General features: G+C 36.8%; 1 pseudogene; it reads right to left on the reverse strand.

The window, feature by feature from the left end:
* Positions 1–1,451: 1,451 nt before the first annotated feature.
* Positions 1,452–20,124, reverse strand: part of LOC129521651 (phosphoglycerate kinase 1-like) — an 87,002-nt pseudogene continuing 68,329 nt past the window's right edge.

The raw sequence follows: 20,124 nt of genomic DNA on the forward strand, positions 1-20,124 counted from the left end.
AATGATGTGTATACTCTAAAACACAGCACTGGATATACACCTTAGAGAAATTCCTATACCAAGATACAGGTAGGGAGGTCAGTAGCAGCAATGTACATGGATATCAACAAACAGGAGTAACCCAAAGGTCCATGATGATAGAGGAAACATATAAATTGTGGTATACTCCTATAATAGAACACTGCATGGCAGTGAAAATAAATGAGCTTCAGCTAACAAAACTACATGAATGAATCCAGAGGCTATATCACAAATATTTAATAATTGATGTGACATTGGTTTAAATAAATAGAAAACTTGCCAGATATTAAAAACTCCTATAAGTCTCCTGGAAGAGTATCAATGAGCACTAGATAAATGTGAGTACTACAAAATAAATGTAGCAAGAGGACTTTCAGGGGGCTGGTGATATTATGCTTCTTTATTTGGGAAGTGGTGACAGTCATTCACTGTATAGCTATTCTCAAACGTGTGACACTATTTTATGCTAGTTTCTAAATGTACGAAGTATTTTACAATAAAAATATACAAACATGGAAACAAAAGAAAACCAAAGTCATATATATCTGTGAGGGTATTTTCTTCTGGCATTGGGTAGAGATATTTATTGAACCTGTCAAAGTTTTAAAGCTACTATTCATTTTTTCAAGATTTCCAAAATTGTTACCTAATCCATACAATTGTGGTGGCCTCCATACCACTGTAATTGTAATTGTCACTGCCACTTCAAAACTTAGTGCTGCTTCTTCCTGCACTTCTCCCTATCCAGGCAGGAGCATCTTAGCAGCCAGTGTACTGGCACAGGCCAGGAGTAATGTCCTTACCTATCACCATCACGCTTGCCATCTGCCCAGTGAGTGATCAAGCTCTAAAATCTATCTGAAAGGTCTACTTTCCAGGGTGAATTCTGATACCAGTCTTAGCTTAGGTTTTCCTAAAGCAGCTACTAAGGTAGATACTTGTGTACAGGTAATTTAGGGGAAGAATAATACCATTAGCAGGAATGAGAGACAGGAGGAGAGGCCAATACAAGAATTCAATACCAAGGGTGACTAATACTCAGTCCTGCAGGACCTTGGGTGAAGGATAAAAAGCCATTAGCTCCTACTTCAGTGATCAAGAGTGACCTAAGGAGGGTTAACTCCTTCACATTTCCAGGTTCCACATGTGTGAATGCTGAGATGCTTCCTCTATGTGACCTTCACCATAGAAGCGAAAAGGTTCAGAGCAAGAATCAAGTGTATGAAATAAAGGTTGGACTTGAGGATGTCTTGGGTTGCGCTTTCACAAAACTTGTTGATGCTTTCAAGGCACTAGCCACGACAAGAGTGGTTAGGCCAATGGGTAGTGATAGACAAGTGGTGCCTGATGCAGTACAAATCTGTTGAGAGATTTCCCAGCAACAATTCACCTATTTTTGCAACAGAATCTCCATTTCATTGAGGAGACACTTATCTTTCACTTTCAGTTCCTGTAATGACTCTGGGGTTGAAGCCACACCAAGCTCTGGAGGTGAGCTTGTGAATCAGCTCTGGCCATTCACTGCCAGGGAGTCCATCTGGGATCTCTTGTCGTAACTGTGAACAGAGGAGATTTTCTATTATTAAAGCTAGGAAGATATATGCCTGGGCATTATCACATGGATCTAGGCTGCCTATAAGTAAAACCAGTGCAATGGAAAGCTGGGTGCAGGGCATAAAACAGAAAGATTTCAAATAATGTTATTTAAGGGTCTGCATACAACCATGCATGAAGCCAATACACCTTGTTTCGTTTTGTCCTTTTTTTAAAAATATGAGCCAGTAAGTTCAGATTCCTCTCTTGTTCCTTATCAGTCTCTAGACAACCTTAAGAAATGCTGTTGTCTAAGATTTTTTTAAAAGATGTATTTATTTATTTTTAGAAAAAGAGAGAGAGTGTACAGTGAAGAGGGTCAGAGGGAGAGAGACAAGAGAGAGAGAGAGAAAGAGAGAGAGAGAGAGAGAGAGAGAGAGAGAATCTTGAGCAGACTCCCTGCTGAACAGGATATCTAATGTGGGGCTCGATCCCATAAGCCTGAGATCATGACCTGAGCCAAAATCAAGAGTTAGATGCTTAACGGACTGAGCCACCCAGGCATCCCTCTTTGCCTAAGGTTTTTAAAAAGTCATTTTCAAATAAGAATGAAATTTGAGGGCAGCCCGGGTGCCTCAGTGGTTTAGTGCTGCCTTCAGCCCAGGGCATGATCCTGGAGACCTGGGATCAAGTCCCACATCAGGCTCCCTGCATGGAGCCTGCTTCTCCCTCTGCCTGTGTCTCTGCCTCTTTTTCTCTATCTCTCTGTGTCTCGTGAATAAATAAATAATATCTTAAAAAAAAAAGAATGAGATTTGAAACTTCATAAGCTGTAGATGAGTCTGTGATATTGTTTTTGCACAATTATTGTAGACATCAATTCACATGTTTAATTTATTTGTCACTTTGACAATACCTATCATTGAAGGAATGATTCTGGCTCCTTAGAGAAGGAAGAAATGTAAAGAAAACATATTATAAGGACTTGGATGATTGAAAGCACAATATAGGGCCTTGGGGTTCTCCTCATAAGTTTCTCTTTGACCAACACTTGTGTTCAGAGCATTAAAGTTCATCAGACTTGGAAAACAATTTTTTTCCAAATTTCAAGAACACACGACACAAGGTAAGGCAAAGACAAGTATATAATTACTTGGAGAGTGCTTTCTTATTTTCTTTAAAGGTATCATAATGCAGCAGAGATTCACATCCCTCTCTGTGGAACATGAAGCTGTTAATATACCATTTAGATGCGGTGGTTCTCTCTGGCTGAAAAGTCAGTTTGATTTTATTCCCTCTTAAACAGTTTTGATTTTCTGAATATGATGATGGTATTGGCTGCAGGCAGCTCTGTGAATTCATTACATAGCATTCACTAACAAGGAGACATTGTAAAAACAGGTGTGGCATTGCCTATCTATGGACTGAATATGCTAGGGAGAGGCATTACCTATCTATGGACTGAATATGCTAGGGAGAGAAAAAGATGAATAAATGGACAGAGAAATAGATGTGATACACATTAATAAATATTGTATGTTCATAAGAACCAAAAGTTCACAGGTTATTTATACATTTATTTCATTTAAGTTATATATACCACTTATGAGGTAAGGAATTTCATCCAGAGTTTACACATGGTTAAGTGACATTAACCACTGATACAGACTTAGAGCAGAGAAGTAAACTCTTTTTTTACCTTTTTACAATGTTCTTTCCACTCCACTGGAATTGAAGATTTTGCTAATAAAGGAATGATGCTTTGATGAAAACTGACTAGGATTTTAGATTTGTTCATCCTTCTGTGAATTCCTTTTGCTCTTATAGTCTGCACTAGTAACATTACAAAAAAAAATTAAAGGTTTTCACCCTCAGATTACTGTACATAATTTCAGAGGATGTTGTACACACATCTACCAAAATATTAACTATCTTGAATTATAATTATCTGCATAGGGATCCCTGGGTGGCGCAGCGGTTTGGTGCCTGCCTTTGGCCCAGGGCACGATCCTGGAGACCCGGGATCGAATCCCACGTCAGGCTCCCGGTCCATGGAGCCTGCTTCTCCCTCTGCCTGTGCCTCTGCCTCTCTCTCTCTCTCTCTCTGTGTGTGACTATCATAAATAAATAAAAATTTTAAAAAAATGGTTTATAATTATCTGCATATAGTACACTTCTGATGGACCACACAACCCATTCCATATCCCCTTCTTTGTTAATATTTTGCAAAAATCAGGTGGTCAAGTGCCTCTACTGATGTTGAGTCCCTCCCCAACACCAATACCATATACTAAATTCACTTGGTGAATTTTGACTGTTGAAATTTGGACTCTAAAAAACAAATTAGTATTTCCATTGTCCTTGTTAATGGTGAGTATAGAAATCATCACAGGATATACAATTCTGACCACTGACAAATGAGGGCTTACTGCTGGGAGATATCTGAACAATTTCTATTTACTTAAAAAAAGGAAGATTGAGATGGCTATGACCCATGATTCACCCTCTCCCTTCTGGTTTTTGGATGCTATTGTGTGAGGATGTTATGCTTGGAGCTGCAGCCATCTTGATGCTATGAATGTAAAGTTGATGAAAAAAGACAGTTCATTACATATGGCTGAGAGAAGAGATAAAACCAAAACCAAAACTCTGAAACACTCCTCTCATTTTTGAGCTGCTGAATTTTCTAATTTTTACTGTGCATAAAGTACACAGGTTTTGTTTCATACAACCAAAAGTATCATATTAGAAACAGCAAGTATTTTTTTGTAACAAATTAAACTTTGAGTAACATGAGGACATAGATTCCATCCTACTAATCTTTGTACCTTCAGTGTCTCATACCAAGCACATAGTAAGTTCTCAAACACTGCTAGTTGAATGAATTCATGAAGTGAACAACTTTCAAAATAATAAAAGAAAGAATCATGCTAATACTGTCACTTCTTAAACAGTTTTTGGAAAATAATAAACAATCTGAATTTTCATTGTAGAAGACTTGAGAAAGGTAGAAATTCTGATAATATTTGGTACATTGGATTAACAACTTAGATGTTTTCAAGTGTATAGTAATTGAAGTTTATTGAATTCATATAGAAGTCACTGGAAGTCTTTGTGTTTAATACAGGGTATCATTCATTTAAACTAGCAATTTCTGTTGTGCTCTTCTTTTAGAATGTCTATTAATATGGGTCATCTGCTAGAATCAGGGCATCACTTTGTTCTCTAGATTCTCATCTTTGGGAGACCTTCTAATATGAGAATGACATCTAGAACAGAGAATAAAATAAAATGAGTGAGCACACAGGTGGCTTTTAAAAAAAAAAGTCCACAAATGATTGATAAGTAAATGGAATTTTTTGGAAGTTTCATCTCTAAGTTGAAAGAGAATTTAAAACAAAAAAGGATTCAATTTTCCACATGGTCAGGGGCTCAATCTGAGCTTGAGGTGACCCCCACACTCTCCTTTCTTCCTGTGCTACTGAATGTGGCTTACTTTTCAATGTTAGCCTCTCATTCCTTTGAGCTGTCAAAGCAGTTTTGCCAACACACTTGAATAGACGGCCCATCATAATTTCATTTAAAATATATACAAACATAAAATATATCCACCTGCCAGAAATATTTAAATTTAGTTTATTACAGTTTTTTTAATGAAAGAACATTATCTGCCATAAAAGATACATCTTATATATTCTATCTCTCATTTGGGGCTAATATTTAATCTATAATATATATATTTTCCATCTAATCTTATCATCCTCAGTTTTTAAAACCTGAGATGTTAATTCACAAGAGACATGTAATTGCCTGCAATTTTTGAATTATAGACTTGACCCTGCAGTGACTTTAACATGCATATTACTACAAGCAAAAGAAACTAACATTGCTATCTTAAACCTACATGGATAGATTCGATAGATGGATGGATGAAAAGATAGGTATAAAGAGAGAAAAAGAACCTAGATTAGTGTCTATTACTCTTCTAAGATAGCTTTCAATATAGAAGAAGGAGTTCCTTAAGCAAAAACTATAGAGCTACCACTACTGAGAAAAAAAAAAAAAAACCTTAAGAAATTTACAAAGGTAGTTGTTGATCAAGGGCCCAGTGATAGTAGCTTCACAATCTAATCACCAGACTTCCTTGATGTGAAATTCATAACCTCATCTTGTTTTCATTCATTAAAATCTACTTAGTATTCTTCTGACTTTTGATTTTTGCTTCCTACTAGGTTACAACTCTCACTCTCTCTAATGTTGGAAACTTACTCCATGTAAATCTTCTATTAAGCCTGGCCTACCAACAGGTGCCCTCCATGCTGATGCATTGGTGTCTAGATTACTCTGGCTCAATGAGAAGGGTCCACAGAAACAGCTGTTCACATACCAACCCTTTCATTAAATGTGATAGGTGCTAGCTTAGGTGCTATGACAGGTGGGGAAGTGGCATGTAGATGAGCTAAATAAAAGCAACATTTCAGTTTTCATGGAGATTACACTTGAAAGATGGAAACAGACATTAGGTAATGACTCCCACAAATGAATGAAAACTGTAATTGTGAGTAGTGCTACAAAATAGAAGGTCTGCTATACTATGAGAGGGAGAATTTGACCATGTATGCAAAGTCAGAGAAGACTTCTTTAAAGGAAGAACAACTACAATGGGATCTGAGGAAATAATAGAAATTAAACAGGTAAAATGTGAGTGAAGGGGAATGTACCAATTAAAGGAGCAGGTTTTGGAAGAACTGAAATGGAAACTGACCTGTTCAAGGAAAAGAGGAAAGCCAGGGATGATGAAGGATAGCTCCTATCATGGAGAGAAGGCCTGGGAATTTTGGATTTGCTTTTTCTTTTTTAATATTTATTTATTTATTTATTTATTTGAGAGAGCGAAAAAAGACAGAGAGAGAGACAGAGAGAATGTGAGCAGGGGGAGGGGCAGAGGAAAAGGGGGAGAGAATTTCAAACAGACTCCTTGCTGAGCCAGAGCCTGATGTGGGGCTCAATCCCAGGACCCTGAGATCATGACTCGAGCTGAAACCAAGAGCTGGATGCTTAACTGACTGAGCCACCTAGGTACCTCTGGATTTGTTTTGGATTGGTATGAGATGACGCTGGAAAACTAGGCAGGTGCCAAACAATTCAGCATTTTATAAGCCATGTTGAGAATTTGATCTTTATCCAAAGGATAGTGAAAAGCCAATGAAGTGTTTTAAGCATGATCATATTTGCATTAAAAAAAAATCTTCCATCTACAGAGTGCAAAATATGTTGGAGAAAGGCCAGAATAGGTGCTAGTGCTTCAAGTAGGAAGCTATGGCAGAAGTCCAGGCAGTGATGATGATTATTTGAGTTAGGGTGATAGAAATGGAGATATTCAAAGAGGATCCACTAGAAAAAAATATTTAGGAGTTAGAATCTGTCAAGATTTTTAGGGTATGTTGGATATGGGGATGGGAGGGGAGAACGAGGGAGAGGGAAGTTTCAAACACTGCCCTCTGTTTCTGATGTTCTTACCAGAGTGGATGGTGGCACTGCTCACTTAGAAGGAAGATCCCTAGAAGAGTGGGATTTGGTGGGATTTGGACCAGGATCAATAGATTTTGAGCATGACTAATTATGAGGTGCTTTTGAGACATAGAAGTAAAGATGTCTGATAGGTGATTTATTATATAGTTCTATAGCCCAGAAGAGATCCAAAGAGTAGATCTAGATGTACAAACCACATGAAGACCCATTTGTAATCTGACATACCCTAATCAATTTCTACATATCAATCCCATTTGAAAAGATCTAAAACTCAAAATAATCTTCAGAGCTCTAGGTTGTAATCTGACATTGAAAATCACAGCAGGGAAGGTAGCATGGAAAATGGAATGATGGCAGCAGTTTGTGTTAGAAGACCTGGATTCAAGTCTCAATATGCTTGCTAAGTAATTCTGAAATCTTTGGCTGATGACCTCACTCGGAAATGCAGTTCCCTGCCCTGTAATACCTCAAAAAGGATACCTCCCTCTGGCTGATGTTCTAAGGAGTCATATGATATTCATGATGAGGGGAGATGAAAGTTTTGTAAAGTCCTACAAACACCCATCTTATTTTGTTCCCAAACTGCTACCACCACTATGTATGTAGGCATAGTCTACTCAATGCTTAACACATATCATCAAATGCGCACTAGCTTTGTGAAGTCTCAAACCAAGCTCGCATGCTAGACTATCACTGGTTCACTGGTCATCTAGGAGTTATGTAAAAAAAAAAAAAAAAAAAAAAAAAAAAACCCAACCTCAGTTCCCTTTAACCAACTGGACTTCCGCATCATGGCTCCATTCTTTATAAGTAATTATAATTATGAAAGATTCAGAAGAGACTGCCAACATGGGAATTCAGTGACTATTAACAAAGGATTTTGCATTTAACTTCTTATCTTATCTTGGAAGGCCAAGTATTAAAATGGCTTTGAAGGCTTTTTCTTTTCTTTTTTTTAAGACACACTTCTGTTTTACTCCATTTCTCTCTAGATAAAATAAGTACCATCTGTCCAACCACAGGATGAGGAGATATTTCTCCCTCTGGGAACAGGATATAGTCTTAACAAATGTATGATACTGTTGCAAATTAAAACCATAGGAACCACTTTTAAGGGACACTCTATCAATGTCCCTGAAAAATTTCTGAGAACCTACTTCGTAATTTTGGAAGAAATCATCAGAGATGATAGTAGAATCAAAGAAGATGGAAGAAGATGTCATTTAACTATCAATCTGTTCCAACAGACCTAAAAACTTGCTAGTCCTAAGTCACATTTCAGCAATGAAATAAATGTCTTCATTCAGAAAACATTTTAATAACCAGCAACAAAACTTTATCAGCAAAGATATGTCCCTTGTTACTATATTCTTTTACTAACTCCATACTCAGACTAACAAATAAAATTTGGATTCTTCCATAATGTAGCTAACATTATTTTCCATTTCTACTTGAACAATAACAACAAAAACATCAAAGTATGCCAAGAATTACTATTTTTATTATATACTATTATTAACTTTCAATAAAGATATAAAGTATATATATATGGTACTTTATTATAGTCTAGAATCTACTGAGGGCTAATTATTATATTTTACAAGTGGTTCAGTTTAAGATAACATCTAATTAGAAAACAGATTTACTGCTCAAAAACATTTTTAAAGAGAAGATTGAAAACATTGATAAGTTCATCATTTGTGTTTTAGCTTGTTAAAAATGAAAATTACCTTAGCAAGTGACAAAGTTCAAATCATTGGGAATGAGGCATGCAGCTTCATCCACTTCCAAATGTAGTACACTAGAAAGACACCACATTACCTTCTGTGGTATTCTTGCCAGTAACATCCAATCAAATGACAGCAGATCCTCAGATAAGCCGAAGTGAGGGACATTACACAGATCAACTGGCAAGTACTCTTAGAAGACAAAGTAGCACAAAGATAGACTGAGAAACTCTCCCTCACTTGAGGTGATGAGGAGACATGAAACCTCTAGCTGTTTGAGATCCTTGATTGTGTTCTGGGACACAAAAAAATACATTAGAGGAACAAATGGAGAAATTCGAATAAGGTCTGCAAATTACTTAATAATACTACATTAATATTAATTTTCTTAGTTTGATAAATTGCACTAAGCTTAAGTGAGAGAACATTTTGGGAAGCAATGTAAAAGGTATATGGGAAATATATGTAGTATTTTTGCCATTTCTTTGCTTCCATTTTATAAATCTGAAACTATTTCAAAGTTAAAAGTTTTTTTAGAGTTATGTTTTATGTAAAAGTATACATTAGATATTATGCATGCATATAGTGTATATATATTATGCATACACAGTAAAATTTGTTTGTGAACGTTAACTATTTTAGAAGTGGTTTCACATCATTAAATCGCTTCAGTGATTATTGTCTGACAGTATGATTTGTGCGGAAACTTGTTCATTTCAGACTATGGTTTGCTACTGTGAATTATTTTTCCTACTGGATTTTTGCATTTTGAAGTAACAATTCCTGAAAAAAAATGTTGAAATGTAGCATCATTATTTGTAGTAGTCATCCTCATAATAGTTCAGATTTGGTAACCAAATCTGGTAACCACTTTTCTTCATAATAGGCATGGTTTTATTTTTATGAAAGAAGAAAGACAATGTTTCCAAAACAATCATAAGACTTACAACCTGTACATCCTGAGAAACAGTGTGATGGGGTTTAGGACTCACTACCCCAAAATATAGCATCTTGACATCCTGAAGACTAAGCTGAAGGAGTCTGAGAAAAGGGCAGGAAGGTCACTCTGACCTCACCCCAACCTTGCCCTGCCCATCCCTGAGAGAGGAGATAAATCTCCCATAGGAAAGTCATTCCTCCTATACCAGAAGGAAGAAGACATTCCTGCTACTAGAGATAGGAAATGAAGTGGTGAAAAATCTGTACTAACAAATCTGGTTAAATTAACCCTTAGCTACTTCTTCACTGTTTTCTACCCCCAGTCCAAACCCCTTTGTCTTGTCATTCTTTTTTTTTTTAAGATTTTATTTTTTTATTAATGAGACAGAGAGAGAGGAGAGAGACAGAGACACAGGCAGAGGGAGAAGCAGGCTCCATGCAGGGAGCCCGACATGGGACTTGATCCCAGGTCTCCAGGATCACACCCTGGGTGGAAGGAGGCGCTAAACTGCTGAGCCACCTGGGCTGCCCTGTCTTGTCATTCTCCACACATCTATTATTTCTTGGTCTAAAATGTATAACAAAAAAAATAAATAAAAATAAAATGTATAACAGCTTCCAGTCCTGGACACTTCTTTGGGGCATCATTCTCTTGTGAAGATTCTTAAAATGTATATGCTTTTTTTCTGTTCATCTGTCTTTGTTAGTTTAGCTTGAGATCCAGAAGGCGGCCTTAAGAAGGTCAAGGAAAATTTTCCTCCCCTACAAGCATAAAGAAGTTAAATGACTTGCCCTGGGTGACCAAGTTGGAAAAAAAAAAAAAAAAAGGCAGAGCTTCAAATCAAATTCATGACTACAAAGTCCACATTTATTATGCTTCCTGAGATACCACTGTTTCTCCCAAAAAGCTATTTTAACATAGCTTTAGTAAAGACTTCATCTTGATATGCCTGCGTGGCTCAGCAGGTTAATCATCTGCCTTAAGCTCAAGTCGTGATCCTGGGGTCCTGGGATCAAGCCCCACATCCTGCTCCCTGCTCAGTAGGGAGTCTGCTTCTCCCTCTCCCTTGTGCCTCCCCTCTGCTCATGCTTTCTCTTATGTGCTTTCTTTCTCTCAAGTAAATAAATAAAATCTTAAAAAAAAAAAAAAAAGCAAGGGGCACATGAGTGGCTTAGTCTGGTAAGCGTCCAATTCTTGATTTCTGACTAGGTCATGATCTCAGGGTCATGAGACTGAGCCCCAGGTTGGGCCCCCTGCTCAGTGGGGAACTGCTTAAGATTCTCTCTCTCCTCTCTCTGCCCCTCCTCCTGTTCTCTCTTGCTTATGAGTGCTGTCTCTCAAATAAATAAATAAAATCTTAAAAAACAAACGAACACTTCACCTTAGCAAATTCAGGGACACCCAGTCCTAGGACTTCATCTCACTTCATCACAGCTACATTCTCTCTTGTTGTCCGAGATCTGCATCTACTGCACTGCCTTATTATTAGAATGAAGGGAGCATGCAATGGGCCTCCCTATAGGTTGAAATACCACAGATCTTATTTCATTATTCTATTATGAAGTAAAGTATCAGGTTTCTAGGAACATAGTTTAAGAAAACCATATGAGATGGAAGCAAAAAACAGTAGTGGCAGATGCACCTCCATCCCAGGCCAGCACAGTGACTCCCCAAACTGTGCCATATGGTAGTTCTCCTCCTCCCTTTCTGTTCAATCTCCCTTCCTTCTCTCCCCATATATCCAACTGTTACAATAAATCTCTACCCTTACAAGTCCATTAGTTCTCATTTCAAAACTATTGCTTCCTGAGTACTGTCTTACTTAATAGAATAGCACGAGATAGAATCCAAGGTAACTCTGTCATACTGGGCCTTCTCAGGATGCCTGGTTACACCAGAGATCAATTTCAGGATGTTCTAATATCAAGCAAAAACAACATTAAATAAATAGTACCAACATATACCCACCTCTGAAAGTGGTGAAATACAATCAAGATTTTATTGAAGATGTTATTAGAAAACTGGGAGAAAGTTAACCTCGACTCATAATAGTAATCTTCTTCAATCAACTTGCCCGCATTTCTCCTCTTTTTTTTTTAAAGATTTTATTTATTTTAGAGAGAGAGTGAGTGAAAGAGAGAGAGCACAGGCTGGGAGAGAGGCGGAGGGAGAGAGAGAAGCAGACTCCCTGCTGAGCTAGGAGCTCCATGCAGGACTTGATCCCAGGACCCTGGGATCACTACCCAAGGTGAAGGCAGATGCTTAACTCACTGAGCCACTCAGGCATACTCCTCTAGCCATTTCACTTCTTCTACTTCCTCCCCAACAATCACTCTGTGTCTCTGTCCTTTCTCTCAACCAAGCCTCATCGAACAAAGTACCTGTCCATAATTCAATCATCTACCACAATAGGCCAAACCCAAACCATTCTACTGCTCTACTGGGAAGAAAACGTTTCTTCCCCATGAAGCCCTCCATTCACCTCAACACGGAATTTTAATAATTAAATCAAAGATCATAACTTGCTTCAAAATACCAAGAGGGAATCCATTCTTTTCATTCTTTTAAGACTGCTGTTGATACATGATGTTGACTTCAGCCACACGGTCAAATACTGCTTTCTGCATCTATAAAACAAGAGTATAAATGCTGGTACCTTCCAGTGGATCCAAAGACATCCACAGCTCTGAGGTTGGAGTTGCCCCTGGAGGTAAGTAGATTATGCAGAATGACAGCTGGTGATCCAGATGAAAACTGCAGATGGTTTGACCCTTCATGGTATATTTTTCAAAAATTAAATTACTTTAATTTCCTAGATTTATATGCAAACAATTTCACATCAACACTCAGCATTCTGGTTTTTCTTTGAAAATTAGAAAAACATGGGTATAAATTCCATACATCAATACTTACCAGGGCTTGAGAAGGAGCTTCCACCTTTCTCCTGGACATTTGATCTCCATTCCTTCTATTCCTTATTGTCTTCCACCTTGACCATTTCATTCACTTTCATTGCCTGGCTGGCTCCTATAGCCATTCAGACGTGCAACTTGGTTTAAAAAACATAAATTGATATTAGATTATCAAAAAACATTAGAGAACCACTTAACACTAGTTTATGAAGACTACAGGAAGCAGTATTTGTGACAGAAATCTATATATTTAAATAGAAATAGAGACACATGCACATGCAAATTTAAGCCAAATAATACATGATATTAAAATAAGATATGTTAATATATTCTGAAGCAACGGTACATTTGCCATCTTAAGTTGAATGTTATTTTTACTTTAAAAGCATTATGTGAAGTAATAAAAGACTCATAAATTTAAAAATTGTTTGGGTAGGACATTAATGAACTCCATAAAATGTAAAATAATATAAAAAACTGAATATTTTAGAAGTTTTTTTTTTTAGAAAATGTTCTTTTATGGAGATATACTTACTTTTACCTGAAGTTCAAACTACTTTCACTAATTAACATTTTTTAATCTAAAAATATTATTTAGAGAGTTTCATTTTAAAAAGATAAAATGACTAGAACTACAGATGTCTGTTCCTGCATTTCATGGGTGTTGTCATAATAAAATAGGTTAAAAGACAAATTAATCATATGCTTCCCCTTCAAGAGAAACACACTTGTGTGAGTTACTATAGCAACTACATACAATTTCAACTATTAAATTTCTTATTACAGGGAAAAAAATCAATAACAAGTTAGATTACTTAAGATAACATATAGCTTTGGAGGATACCTATTTATTTACCCAATATTATTACAAAAACTGCTTTACTATGAAAAAACAAAGGCGAATACTTTTTTTTCCTTTTTTTTAAAATGAATATGCCAAGAGTGAACCAAGTGTTAGCAAAACCAGCCAACTGCCCTCTTGTTAGTGGCTCCAGCACGTGTCTAGACTAATTATGTGTAAAATATAATCCACTCTGGCCAGTCATCCCTGCTGTAATTGTGCATATTACACTCATAAAAATATACCACTAACCTTTGCAATTTTCTTTAAAATTAAAATAGTTAACTCTCTTTCACTTCAACTAAATATGCCTTGGATTTTCCAAAACTGGGTTAGCATACTAAAATATAAATCAATGAGGGCTTCTTTTTCCCCCTAAAAAGGCTGTCAAATGCAATGTTATTTATCATTTGGGATTAACCTAAACAATTGCTTGATCCACATTACATTCAGTAACAGATGCGACTCTTGTGGCTTTTTGTTGTATCTCTTTAATTTTTGTCTCATAGATTCAAATGCTTTGTTTTACAACTGAGCAAACAGAGGTTTAGTGGTAGTTGCAGGGGAGGAGCAGAAAACAGAAGCCCAGTTCTAGGGAATAAGAACATTCTCATCACTTCAAATTAATTTTAATCTATTCAGTTCTGATGGCCTCTGATTGCACAGGCTAAGATCTCAATGTCCCACATATGGTTGTCTTTGTTTTGAAAGCAAATTGCATGATTGAAAAATACTTCCACATTTCATTCTAACCTTATTCATCTTATTAGCTAGAAATACGTTGGGAACTTTTTCGTAAGAAAAAAAAAAAAAAAAAAGACCAAACACTGCCTCTAATATCCTTATCCTCTCTTCCCTCAAACCAGAGAATCAAAACGGAAATAAAATTATTTGGCTTTCTGTTTGTTTGTCTGTAGCCAAAGGACTGAAATAAAAATGAAGCTGCATGGTATCCGTTAGCCAGAAGGGTTGGTTTTATCCTTCACAGTGAAAATGGGTCTCATGCTTTAGATGTGAAAAGAAAGTATTATATTTTTATCTCAGTTCTCTGGTTCCATTCATTGAACAATAGCTTCAAAAATTTGGCTTGACATGTCAAAAATTTCACTCTTATTTCAGCCTAGAACTAGTAAAGTGCAAGACATCAAGGTAAAGCACAAGAATGTTTTATAATTCTCTGAATACTCAGATCTGAAAAAGCTGTGGCTATTCGCATGTGTTTTTTTTTTTTTTTTCACGTAATTGAAGGTAAGATTTTGAAGGAAACCAGACCTGTCATCTCAAAATATGCCACTTTGGCATATTGGCTTCTCAAATTAAAGGTACTTAAGAGACAGGAGGTGTAGGTAAGACACTCTGAACCCTCCTTTTTCTTCCTGAAAGCAGGAGATAAAACTCCCATATGAAGGACACTCTTCTTGTAGCAGGGAGAAAGAAGACATTCTTACCAGCCCAGAAACATCAACGGGAGAATCTGCACACAAACATTACTCCATTAGTTTCCTACTATATATTTACCCATGGTTTGCTGCCCTTGAAAGCCAAACACTTTCTTTCTTGCTTTCTTTTGTCATGTCATTTCTCTACAAATGTATTGTTCTTTACGAAGATGCTTTATAAGATGGAATTGTAAGTTGCCATTTTGAGTTACTCAGTTTAGGTTTCTCCCATGTGATGTGTGCTGTACCCATTCATAAACTGTCTCTAGTTATTCTGTCTTTTTGTTACGGGGGTCTCAGCCAAGAACTAAAGAGTGAGGGAAAATGACTTTTCTTCCCTCACAGTTATAAACTTAACTGGATTATAAAAATCTTCCAAATGGATCCCATTTTAGCCAATGTGTTAAATAGTCTCATCCACTCTCATACATTCTGATTCCCTTTAAGTAGAGATATGACTGGAGTGGGCTATTAGAGATTGAAGGAGTTGTCCCATAATGACTCCTATAATGAGTAAAGACATGGGTCAGTTCAAAATATATCCCCTTTTCCCCATTCATCTCCACTGGCTTCATAATCACCTTAATTTCTACCATACCACTACGCTCCCCAATCTCTTATTTATCCATGATTTTTTCTCTCAATGAACCTTTAAAGGAAAAACGAATCCGAATAATTCTTAGTTACTAACCTAGACACATTTCAGCAATGGCTTCTGCCATATTAAAAAAAGCTCCACAAATTAGAAGGTCAATAATAACTATATCTAATTTGGAGATTAAACACGAGTGGACAATACTGAGTTCGCATCTCCATATGAGAATTTCACTTTTTAAAAGTTGTCATGAGATCAGTCAAGCAGCTTTTAGCTGGACCTTTGTCTCACTTTCATAGTAGCTTTTTTTTTTTTAAGATTTTATTTATTTACTCATGAGACACACACACAGAGGCAGAGACACAGGCCGAGGGAGAAGCAGGCTCCATGCAGGGATCCCAATGCGGGACTCGATCCCAGGTCTCCAGGATCACGCTCTGGGCCAAAGGCAGGTGCTAAACCGCTAAGCCACCCAGAGATCCCCTCATAGTAGCTTCTAGTGGATAGCAACAATCACAACAACAGCAGCACCTTGCATTCTTTTCCATACTGTCCAAACCACTTCTTTAAACATAGTGTCTCCTTGTTCTCCCATAGATATTGAATGCTTCAAATTAGTTTTGCAGGCAGTGAATATTTTATGGTGCTATACTGCAAAAGTAGTATACCTCAACTGCAGGTGTTTTACCAAGGGCTGACATAGAGGAGTAGAGAATTTGATCATGCTTATTTAACAAGCTAGCCTTAAGTTCAATTTTAGCTAGTCCATCATTTTCCAGATGGTAATATTCTTTCTCTGAATGGGTGGTTGGTTTGCCTTAGGTAAGGCAGCTATTTTGAGACAAAGCTCACCCTTCACCTAATTGATTTTCCCTTCAGGAAATTGAATTTTTTTCAAGTGGGGCAAATATTTGCATTTGTTTAGTCTATTCTAGATAGACATTGCCATGCTGATTCTCAGAGAAGTCTTCAAGAGATGATAAACTGTCTTGAATCGTGCCCCAAACCCTTGAGCTGACCCCATCTAGTGTGACATATAAATCATATCAAATATATTTTTACTGTGATTTTTTAGGAATTTCATTGTGTGTTTAAGGGAATTTAAATTCTGTTATGTTCCATTCATCAACTGTACATCCTCAAGGAAGATATGATTGTTCCCAAACCAATCACCTTGCATGACAGTTGTTTAAAGTAATGAATATGGCCATCATCTTCTTGGTTTGGAGTGGAGTTAAAGAAAAGTATGCTTGGGACACTAATATACCTTGGGACACTTATCTATCATATTCCAGATAAAACAATACAGAAAAATGAAATGAGATGTCCAAATAGGAACATGTAGGGTGTTTTTTTTTTTCACTAGGAATGTTAGTTTTTAATTCTCCTTCCATCTTAAAGTCTCAGAAATTTGTTTTTTGATATTAAACTTTTTTATTGTAAGGAACAACAAAAGATAAATCACAACACAATATGTACATGCAATACCTATTCACTTAAATTACACAGATTTTCAACCTTTTCACTTATTCTCTTCAATTAGTAAAGGAGGACCTGACATACTGTCATTTATCCATAATCCCCACATATTGGATACATAATTACTTTACTTTACATATCAACATACAGAAGGTAACATTTTCCATAGAGTAAAATTAGTATTTTAAAAAGAATTTGCAGAACTGTATTCCCTAAAATCTTTGTTCCTATTTAGATGCCCAAAACCATATCTCTCTTATCATCTCTCCATCCCCCAGCTTCCTCTCTCTTGCTTCCCACCATGTTATTTCACTGTATATTCTCTAGAAAAGCTGTTATATGAATCATTGTCTTCCATATGGAAGCACAAATAATCTAAAGTTTTAAAACTGGTGACTGTCTTATGACCAGATTTTTTTAAGTAAGAAGTTTGGTGAATGAAATGCTGTGACATAAAATGGACTTCTATTTTAATCTGCAACCCAATGATATTAAATAGCTTTTTTGGTATAATTACTATGAGCAGAATTTACCTGCAGCTATAATTATTTAATAGTTGCATTTCAGGTTGTGTGATATTAAAAAAAATGAACGCTGATCTGAATTTTAAAACTTTAATGACTGATGTCAGATTTCAGAGAAATAAATGGGACTAAAAATAAGTCACACCTACTCATCTTGACTACTGTAACACTGATAAAAGTTGAATTTTTGAAAATAATACACTATCAATTTCAAAAATGAGGTGATCCATTTATTTCTAAAAGTTTTTGAAAAATTACTATTATAAGAGGATATATTTAAATTCAGCTCCTTGTCCTACTTCTATTTTTTCTCTCCTTTTCAGATCAATGGCTCACAAGTTAGTTTACTTTGAATTTTTGTATTTAAAAAAGAAACACTTGTTTCTATACAGCCATTCTGTTTTTTTTCTTTTGTTCTATTTTACTACACATTTATCAAGTGTTAGTTTTTTTGCATTGATTGAACATTTTCATTAGCATTCAACATTTCAAAAGATTACTCTGAGAAAAATGCCCTATGTGTCAGGTATCCAGAAACTTCTTTGAATGACAACAATTTGAGCAGATGAGAAATCTTGAAAGCAGTTATCCAAATACACCAATTTCCAGCTGTGCAATGGCAATTCAATCTTCTGCCAAAAATTAATTTGATATTTCTATAGAAACAACCTGGCGATCACCTTCTTCTCTTATAGGATGTTCTAATGCACATGCACAGTTGCATAATACATTGACCTGGGATACCTTTCAACATACGTAACAGGCAGCTGCTATTTTCCTTAAGGGGGAGAAGGAGAATGAAGGAAAAATAGAAAAGGCGAGGCTTTCAAAAATACGTATTAACATATTAACTGCATTTTTAATCCTTCACAAAAGTGTATCTATTGAAAACTGAACATTTACTTTTGGGGAAGGATTTTTTTAAAACATTCAAAGATCGTACAGAATAAAAATACTCCAATTCACAGGATAAGAAAAAGTACTTTGGAATGAATGAGCCTACTATTTCTCAGGTAGATGAATGGCTACAGTCTCAGAATCCTATCTATCTCTGAACTTGAACCTAAACTTGTAATTCCAGAGAGAATAACTGCATACTTCCGGTATGCACCTTCCTTGGATCCTTTAGGCTAAAACCTAGTTTCTCAGCTTTGGCACTGCTAATATTTGGAGCCAGATAATTCTTTCTTGTAGAAGCTGTCCTGTTCCTACAATTCTTTCTTGTAGTGGCCTCTATCCACTAAATGCCAGTGGTACCTATCATCCACCTTTGTAACAACCAACAATGTCTCCAGATGTATTGCCAATATCCTGTGGCAAAGAGGAGAAAATTTGCTCCCCGTTGAGAATCTCTGAGCTGAAAGGAGGAAAAACTAGCAGTCTTTAGCAAAACAAAACAAAACAAAAACCTAGAAATTATAGTTATAATATGTGCCTTAATTTAGGTTCTCCAAGAAGGCAACTGTGATATAAGGTTTGGGCAAATGTAGTTTATTTGGAAGGTGGTACCAGAAAGTGCCAGTAGAGGAGGAGAAAAGTGAAACAGAGAACGGAAGAAGCCAGTAGAGATTAGTTAGTGAACAGATTGTTGCTGTATGCCACTGGGATGACCTCCGGGAGATTGTGAGGAGCCATACCTGAGAGTTAAGAGACATGAGGTATTTATCTACTCCTTACCTAACTGCCACCCTTAACTGGCTACTCCCAGGTCACTGATTCTCTAATACTTTCTGCCTGCTTCAAGGGGGCAGAGTGCCAGAGAAAACTCTCAGGGACAGTGTCAGTTGATTGCAGCTGGAAGCTTTTGGTATTTTGGTTCTCAAAGTATGGTCACTGGACCAGTAGCATCAGCATTACCTGAAAACTTACAAGGAAGACAAATTCACAAGCAGTACCCAAGACTGAAGCAGAAACTTTGGGGCTGAGGCCCAGCAATCTGGTTTAATGAGCCCTCCAGGTGATTCTGATGTACTCAAGTGTGTGAACCACTGATCTAGCTCAATAGCTTTCAACCAGGAGCAATCTGGCAACCCCTGGAGACACTGTTGGTCCTCATAACTGGGACGGGGAGGGGACTACTGGCATCTGGTGGGTGAGCCTAGGGATTCAGCTCTACATTCTACAAAGTCCAGAACCACCCCAATCCTGGGCCCAGCAACAAAATTTTAACCGGCCACAAAAATGTCAACAGTGACAAAGTTGAGAAATCCTGGGGATGGAGAGTGATAAAGAAGTAAGGGTGGCCATCAAGAGCATCTCCCGTATGATGAGTTTCACTTTCTTGTGTGTTTAATTTTCTTCCAAGTGCTGTTGTATAAATACTAATAAACATCTGGTTAATCAATCTGGTTTCTATGTACACACTACTGTTATCCTTACTTCTTTTCACTCTGCATAAAGCTCAATAATCCTCCTTTCTCCTCTCTTCAACTACTCTCCTTGGAATGCCCTTTCCCTTACCTTTCCTTGCTGTATCCAGCAAACGCTGCTGTCACCATCCCAATGCCTCCTGTCACATTTATCCAGTGATTTCTAACAAAAGGGCTCCTTCAAAAGGTTTCCTTTCCTGTGAGCATAACAC

This window comes from Nyctereutes procyonoides, unplaced genomic scaffold, assembly GCF_905146905.1.
Source record: "Nyctereutes procyonoides isolate TBG_1078 unplaced genomic scaffold, NYPRO_anot_genome, whole genome shotgun sequence".
Lineage (NCBI taxonomy): Eukaryota > Metazoa > Chordata > Mammalia > Carnivora > Canidae > Nyctereutes > Nyctereutes procyonoides.